Below are 8,916 nucleotides of genomic sequence, written 5' to 3'. Positions count from 1 at the left end.
CGAGTGGTACAGTGGCTAAAACAGGAGGTCAGAAACAGGCATCTTCAGATTAATTCCTGGTCTTCCTGCAAACTTTGTCTAAGACCCAACCTGATTTGGAAAATCTTGTTATGCTGCTTTCCTTTGGATTGGTTTGAGGTTTGGGTTTTTTTTTAATTAATAAATTATAAAGGTATAATATTTCTAGAAAACAGGGTAATGGAACAGAATAAGAATAAACTTTTACATTCTCATGCAAAAAAAAGGAGGGATTCTGGTTATTTTAAAAATCTTTGGGTTTGTTTTCTTAGATTAGCTTTGGGGGGGAAAAATGTGAAAATGTTCTTTGCTTGAGGTCCCTCCTTGCTTTTCAGAACTCAGACATGAAGCCTTATAAACTGAGTCCTTTGCTTCCGTATCGTGAATTGAAAATGCACACCAGTGCTCGGGAGCTGGTCGCAAATGGAGGGTCATAAATTCCAGCTCAGCTTATCTAAACGGTGTATTTCACATAGTTCTAAAATACTGTATTATCACAGATACACACCGTGAATTAGACTTTGGCTGACGTACTTAGTGATAGTTACATAAAGGGAGCTTCCTAATTCCATTAACAAATTGTTCCAGGTTTAGATAGAAATGAAATCATAGTGCCTTCTCCTCTTCTATTGTATTATTATTGTTGTTATGCAGTTGTTGGTGCCCTTAATCACAGATCAGCAGCTCATGTTCCTTGGCACACTATAAGTACAGGACAAAAAGAGAAGACCCACTTCAGATTGTTTATAGTTTAAATGTAGGACAGAAAAGCAGCCACGAATATGAGCAGAAAACAAAGTAATATTACCATACGGTTTGGCAGCATTGATCTCACTACAGCAGCAGCCTGCGCTAGCTGGTCTTTCGTTCTTTGCAGGTATCACAGATGAAGACAGGTATTAATGAAGGATTTGGAAGAGAACACGCATAAATTTGCACCAGTGAAGAGGGGCTCTTCCAAAGTATTTCTCATGATGAGAGAAAATAGAAAACATAACAAGCAAACAGTTAAGAAGCTGGGATCATGAGGTGATCGTAGCCAACTCATTGTGGCTGCACAGGAACAGTAAGATACTTGATACGCCTTTGGTGGTGCTGGAAAGGACTCTGACAGGGAAAAGGACCCTGATATAGGCTTCCTTGTGAAAGAAGAAGAGCACGGATCAGCTTATTGTGGTCAAGGCCATGGGCCACGAAAATGGTCATTGAGTCAGACAGTCTGGATGCGTGGGAAGAAGCGGGGAAAAAACTATTGCAGTAGTTGGTACCCAAGGTGATGTGAACTTTGAGATGAGAAGTTTGGAAAAAAGCAGTACTTTTAAAACATAGCTTGGATATTAAACCAGAATTATTGCTGGTCACTAACAAGAAATTGGTGTCTTATGGCAGTAATTGAGAAAGAGGTAGGAGGAAGGCTTTAAGAGCCTGGTGGAGATGGAAAATCTTTGTTTAATTCACGCAGAGTATACAATCTGGGTGGCTTGTTATCCACAGGTAACGCTAGAGACAAAGGCTGAGGTTTTAATTTCTACTGAGGTGAAGATGTCAGCAAATCATTGTGTGAGCTAATGGAACCTGGTTTCTACAGATCTGTATCTCAGGAGAGCTCCATTGGGTGGACTCTTTGATGCCTACCTGGTACATTACTCCCTGCTGCAACCCATCTGGCGGGGTCTGGAGAGCACTAACTTTGTTCGCCTGGCCAGTCCCACCTGGGACTCTCACCCACCCCTCAGGAACTCATTTAAGCTGAGGCCTGGGCCTCCATTCTTTCTCCTGGAAATGTCCCTTTGCAAAGCCTGTAGAAATATAGTGTCTTCGGATCCTCAGTTTCCCTCTGTAAAAGTTATGGATGAATGAAGACACGCCTTCAGGAAGGCAGGTTAAAAAGGTTAAGTCTGAAGAGCCTTTTGCCTATAGCCATCTCCAGCCGGTGAAATGGGCTGCGGAGGCATTTGAGAGTTGTGCCTGTGCTACTCTGGGTGACCCAAGCACTCAACATAGGACCTGGTGTCCTGTGGCCTTACAGATCAGATTTGGGTTTTGTAGCCTTCTCTGAAGGATGCTGGATGCCAAATGGCAGGTGTAAAGCTTTTGTGGCTCTCTTTGTGACTGGCAGGTCTGTTGGTGATCTGAAACTCAGTTAATTCAAAATTGTTTTGTAATAATGCTGATATTATGAAAGAATGGGCAATATTATCACTTACAAAATAAAATTCCCATTTAATAATATTTCTTCATAAATGGAGTTGTGTCATACATATGCTAAGGTGTAGTTAATGCTCTTCTTGTCATAAATGAATTACAAATGTGTAGAGAAAAGTGTATTCATAAAGAAATATCCACATGCGCACATTCACAAATAATTTTTTCATCAGGGTGCTCTGAGAACAATAATGATGACAAACAAAATGGGCTGGTTTCACATCAAGGGGATTGATTTACATCAAAGTCATTTAAATTGCCAATTTTAATCATGATTTAAATTGTCAAGTTGGAAACCTTGATTTAAATAATTGATTTTCATCTTGGTTTGCATTTGTGCTTCCTAAGTATTTTTCTAAATAAAGGTTGATTCTCATTGGCTGGCGTAATTCAGCATTTCCTCTTGCTCACCATGAGAATCATGTACCTACTGCGTCTGTATATATTTAAGTAGTTTAACATATATTTACACAGATTCTTAATTCATACACTTTTATCATGCTAGAAAAATAATTAATGAATATTTTCTGACTTTCTAAATTATGTTTATTTTTCCTCATGCATTGCTTCAAACTGTATTTGAATGGTAATTAGACTTTCATTAAAAATATATAGAATCTGGAGGGAAAGGAGGTGTTAGTTAAAATATGCTGGGTAGCTAAGAAGTAGTTTTGTTAGGATGTTTTTCTTTCAAAAAGCAAGGTCTAGATCTGCTGTGATCTTCAGACTTGTAGCTATGGTAAGTTATTTTAGTGGAGCATTAATTGCCTGTTTCCCCCAACCAGGTGGGGCTCCATTGCTAAAACTTTCACAGACCTCTTTCAGAGTCCAAGGGCTGTGTGGTGAAGCTGAGGTCCGGGCCAGGAGAAAGAAGGAAGCCACCAATGACAGGAGGTCCTGCAAGGTCAGTGGTGGCTTCTCCTTCCAAGCTGGCGCCAGTGGAGAGTGTGGGGAAGAGGAAAAGCCACGAGCCATCCTGAGCCTCCAGAACAAGGGCAAGGCATCCTGGTTCAGAGCTTGCTGGAGGCAGCTTGTAACAGCAGGTTTGACTGAAGTGGGTTATTTCTATCCCTGCACCATCATGGAGTTTATGCCCAAAGTGCTTCTGCAGAGTGTATCCTAACTGATTGTTGGATTACCCAGGTGGTCTGTGGTTGGTGAGCTGAATTGTCGTTGTGTCTTCAAATATTTTGGAAACAGATTTCAGTGTCTCTTAATGCATTTTAACCTAATTGAGCAGGAAAAATGGACCATTCTACTTTTAATCCCTGTTGTTTGCTTTGTGTGTCTTGGCACTACCATGATGCTCTCCTGGAAGACCTGATCATCGGAGAAGGTTCTTGAGTTGCTGTACCGGGAAGTATAATTTGTTTCCTTTTTGGCACTGAAGAAGGCATTTATACTCAATAATCATCAAAAATGTAGCAAAGTTTTGTGATACTTTATTTTTTAGATTTAAATGCACTTACAGGGTCTTTAATGGTCTTTTGGGAAGTTATAGGTCAACTTTTGCTAACTGGGATGTCTTGAACATGTTGATTTAATCAACTAGGCAATCAAGAAATTTTTAATTTTTTTAACCTTTCATCCTGATGAAAAAGTTTATTTGTGAGTGTAGACTGTTTCACCACTGAGTGTTCCTTTAGGTAGTGAAGCTACTGTGGCTGTTGGGAGTTTTGAATGAAAATATTTGGAAGGTCTGTGTAACCCTCAGTGTTACACATACATCTCTATGTGATAAAACTAAACACAGCAAAGGTGCCTTAAATATGTTCCAAAACATGTAAGATATATGTGAAGTAGATGGTTTGAATTATAAAAAGATAAGCTTAAATAGTAGTTGTTTGAAGCTTTCCCTAAACGGATCTTTCTAAAATCTCTTGTTCCTCTTATTCTGGCTGGCCAAGGTGGTTTTAAGTATGAAGACAGTAACAAATTGCCAGAAACTTTTCTGTTTGTTTGTCTGTTTATTTAGTGAAAGACTGCTAACCCTACCCCTGGATTTCTGCTTAAGTAGGTCTGATTTATTTTTTTTTATTAAAAATTTTGATGTGACAGTCAAACCTAGTAAAAGTAACAAAGTACTAATTAAGTCCTATCTAATCTCAGCCTTATCTGGCTATCCATGCTCATAATTAGTTTCTCAGGTTTAAAGGCCCCAATCATTTAACAAAGCCAACTGTGTAAATTGAAATTAAGGAACTATTAATTCAGCACTTGCAGAACAAGCTACTAATTTCGCATATTCGTGTTAGCATTTCTGTCACTGTGGTTCCAAGTGTCTGGTAGTGTCTTATCTCTGTAAAGGCAGGGACACGTAATGCCTGACCCTTCAATCTCAAATATATAGAGGTATGCAAATGTAGAAAGAGACATGCAGAAAACAACCCAAGAAAACAATACAAAATTCCACTTTATATGGTGATGAAAATTATGTTAATGAGACTGTCTTGATGCGTCATAGCCACAACTAAGTCTCTCCAATTTGAGGATGGTGATTCTATACTTTGGATGTTTGGTGGCCTTAATACCAAATTTAAACTGGTTAATTTTTAGAAGAAGATTTCTTAATTTATGGGGGGGGGAGGGATGGTAGTAAAGAGATTGCATTATTGTATCCATCATGCCTTACAAAGCTGGAAAATTACCTCCCTTCCTCCAGCAAAGCCCATTTTTTTACACTTCATAGAGGAATAAACATAGTCCTCTTTATTTCAAAACATCCCTTTACTCTGATCCTCAAATAGCTACTCTTAGAGATATTTTTCCCTTTTTGCTCAAGATCTTGATTTATCTCCAGCTCCGCGTATCTTGATGAGCAACACCTCAGCTCTCACACTAACAGAGTTTTCCTCTCACTCTCTTTAGTTCAAAGTTGGCCTCAAATATTTCTCTGCAACAAATTAATATACCCAATGCCTACGAGTCATAAGGATAGGATTTCATAGTATCTTCTGCACAGGTGGAACATAAATTCCTTTAATACATACACAAACAGAAGATAGGAAATGTTTAAAATTCTGAGAGTGCCCTGCTTGTAGGGTGAGTTCTGATTAACAGCTGATAAACAGTACTCTAAAGCTTCCTGCCATATGTAATAATATACCAGATGAAAGAGGATATAAGTTGCTTTAGGCCTTGTCCATTTTACTGCATGTCGTGTCAGGGATTAGATTTAATTTGATCCTTTGTGCAAAAAATTTTTTTAATAAAGTAGCCATTCAGATTAAAGGATAAATTAATATATTAGCCTATAGTAATAAGTGTTAAATTGGAAAATGTGTTGCCTCTGATGGTATCACAGAAATTACTTACTGTGATAAAATGTTGCTTGTCATTGTTCAGTGGAATGTAACTGTGTCCTAGAAACTGCATTCCCAAACCAAAAGAGTTTGAACTATTCAAAGTGCTTATCATGGAAAGTAAACCGAATCATGCTGCCCTTTATTAGGAGGGAAAAGAAACTACTTTTGGTTCTGTTATAGAAGTCTTGAGTAAGTGAAACAATGCAAACTTCTCAAACACACGCAAACCCAAATTGAACTTTTTGGATTCAATAGCAAAGGCAACAGCAGCGGGAAAGACAACGAAAACCTCACGAGGCAATGAATGAATTTTTCTGTTTTAGCTCTGTTGTCTTATGCTGGCTTGAAGCTGGGTTTGAGCTGACAAATGAAATGGCATAATTTATGAATAAAAAATTCTCATCCTCTGCTCCTGGGGGAGAGCAGATTTGCCTGAAGAAGACCATACAGGCTCAGGAGGAGCAAGGAGTGATCCCCATCCCACCTCTACCCTGTCCTTCCTGCAGAGCTAAAGGCCTTTTTTGCTCTATTTGTTCTATTCTGCACTTTAGCTGAGGCACCACGAGACCCAGAAATTACTTAAATAGCAACACCAGAGATGAGAAAATGAAGATTGGCTCACATGTTAATTAACCAGCTTCACCTTATCATCCACAATGCACCCTAAGACTGTAAAAACATGCCTTGGTGTTTCTGGTTGGCTTTTAATCTTTCATACTTCTCTAACGAGAACATCCGAAGTGATATTTTATGTAATTTGATACCAAGTGCACTGAACCCAAGTGGAAAAGGCACCAGTGATTTAAATCTGCTCTGGAATATGCCCATAGTGGGAGCTGAAGTAACTTTTTCTACTCTGGTATTCTCCTTCTGAAATAATTGTCTTCTATTTCAATAGGCCTTGTCTATACATGCATGTTCTGATTTTTAAAGGTAATTTTTTTTTCACTGTAAAAGCTGATCTTCACAAATGATTGCAAAACCGAGGAATAATTTAATATGAGAAATGCCTCCTGGAGGACTTGCAGGATGTAATATAAGCCACCCGACAGTCCCAGCCAGGGCTGTGTGAGTCCATAGGAAACAGGGTGATGTACATGCTAAAGCTAGGAAGTGCAGGACTGTTCAGAAAGGGAAATCTTGGTTATTTTTTTTAATAGGTCCTATTGCATAATTTAAGCTGCAGCTGTAGGTGGTTGTACCTCTGCCAGTCAGGAGCAGGTCACGATCCCACGACTCCAAGAATGCTAGTCATTGCCTTTTCAAATCAAGTGCAATAATATCTGGTTTCTGCCATCTGATCAGCTCTGTGCACCCACGCACAGAATTAAGATGAATGGCGACCATGATGGTAGGTAGCGGTGGTGGGACCAGCCTGCGGGCTGGGGAGATCCTACAGCATCAGCTGCGGGCTGTGACCGGCCACCGTTGTTCCTCCTCCTCCAAGGTCATCTTTCTTCCCCATGTGTGAAGGCGTCATGTGGGCTCAGGATGCCTGTACGCTGCGTGAGCAGAGTGCCAAGTGCTCACTCTTTGTTCTTGTCATTTCCCTTAGGAGCGTGAGCTCCACCAGCGCGTGGTCACTGCAGCCCAGGCTGCCTCCGATCTTGACATCTCCGACGAGCTCGCTTGCATTGGTGACCACCAGGTCCAGTATCGCATCCCCTTGGGTAGGAGTGTCTATTACCTGGCTTAAGAAGTTGTCCTCAATGCATTCGAGAAACCTGCTGGATTGCCTACATCGCGGCCACCGTTGTTCCTCCTCCTCCAAGGTCATCTTTCTTCCCCATGTGTGAAGGCGTCATGTGGGCTCAGGATGCCTGTACGCTGCGTGAGCAAGTGCCAAGTGCTCACTGGGGAGCACCGGGTTGACCAAGACGGTATTTTGCTTCTGCAAAGGTCCCGGATGGGCTTCACGATGTACACTGAGTCCTCTCTAATGCAGAAAGTCTTGAATAAGCAGTCTCAACTGCCAAAAAGGACGGGCACGATGGCTTTCAGATGTTTGCCAATAACTCCCATTTCTCTCATTTTTTGTCCTCCGAATGCCTCTCCCAGCAGCAACCCTCCTCTAGGCGCCTAAAGGTAACAGCAGCTTTTCATAGTGGAAAAAATTGGCTCAGGCAAATTAATCGTATCACCACTTCATGCTACTCTTTTGTACTCTCTCAGTAGCCATGTTTCTGAATTTGGAGATAATTTGAGAAGTTTGAGTTGTTTGGGCTGCAGTTATATCTAAATGCTTCTCTGCCTTGTAAGTTCTGATAACTCTTCACACAAAATTATTTCTGTGTTTCGTGACTATCTGGGGTGTGTGTACAGAATGCTTTGCATACAGCGATCAGCACGGGCCTGGCACAGGATCTAGTCTAGATAAGTCTGCAGCTTATTCGCTATCTGTCATCTAACTGGGTGTTTAGTCTTAGGATGTGAAATGCCTCCTCCTGTTTGCGGTATCTAGAAAGCCATGTTGTCTGTGGTCACTTCAAAGGACATTTTCCTCATCAGAGACATTTATTATTAGCTTAAATCAATAAGATTTTTTACTTTTGAATATTTAAAAATGTTACGACACTAGAATATTTGTTATTCTTTCCTTGATGATAAAGCAATTTTTTTTATTTATTTTACTGCTGATTTTAACTCCAGAACTTTTATTTTCACCAGAATTCTTTATTTGGGTAACAACTTGATTTATACAGCGTATATGAAAGATGTTGCTTATGTGATTTTCAGAAAGAAATGTAGGAAGCAAACAAGGTAACTAGACACCTTTGTAACTAAAATAGCTTTAAAAAGCCAGTTCGGTGATCCTGTGGTGGCTGGAAGCTCAGCAGCAGTAGGTTAATAATTGCTCTGCAGCCTCTGATTGTGGTTAGCTATTGACGTGATTTCCAGGAATTTCAGTTTTTCACAGCTATTTGTTCATTTTATGTGATTAAATATAATGACCTAAACTTTTCATATGCAGTTGTCTGTGAGCTTTTTTTTTAAAAAAATGCCTTGGTTTCCATGCAATTCATGTTGTGAATTAGCAGAAACTTTTTTTCTGGAGTGGAACTTTCAATTTCTGTTTTTCAGTTAAGATAGGAAAAACTGAGTTACACTGATTTTTTTTTTAAAGTATCTGTAGCAATGGAAGTGCAAACCAAGACTGTGGTATTGATGTAATGGTAGATGATTTAAGAGCAAAGGAAATCTCCCAGAAGTCCTTCCAGTGCTTTTAAACTGGCCTTTTCAGTACAGTATGTCTACATGAAAGAAATAACCGCAAGAAACATTCTAAGTCTTATATCTGTATCCAGGTATTTCTGATACATGTGTTAGCATATAAAATCTTCATATTTGGCCATCACTAAAGCTGACAAATTGCTGAAACAGCTCTCAC

The sequence above is a fragment of the Egretta garzetta genome, unplaced genomic scaffold, assembly GCF_000687185.1.
Source record: "Egretta garzetta isolate BGI_Z169 unplaced genomic scaffold, ASM68718v1 scaffold14, whole genome shotgun sequence".
NCBI lineage: Eukaryota > Metazoa > Chordata > Aves > Pelecaniformes > Ardeidae > Egretta > Egretta garzetta.
This window is presented reverse-complemented; position numbering follows the sequence as displayed.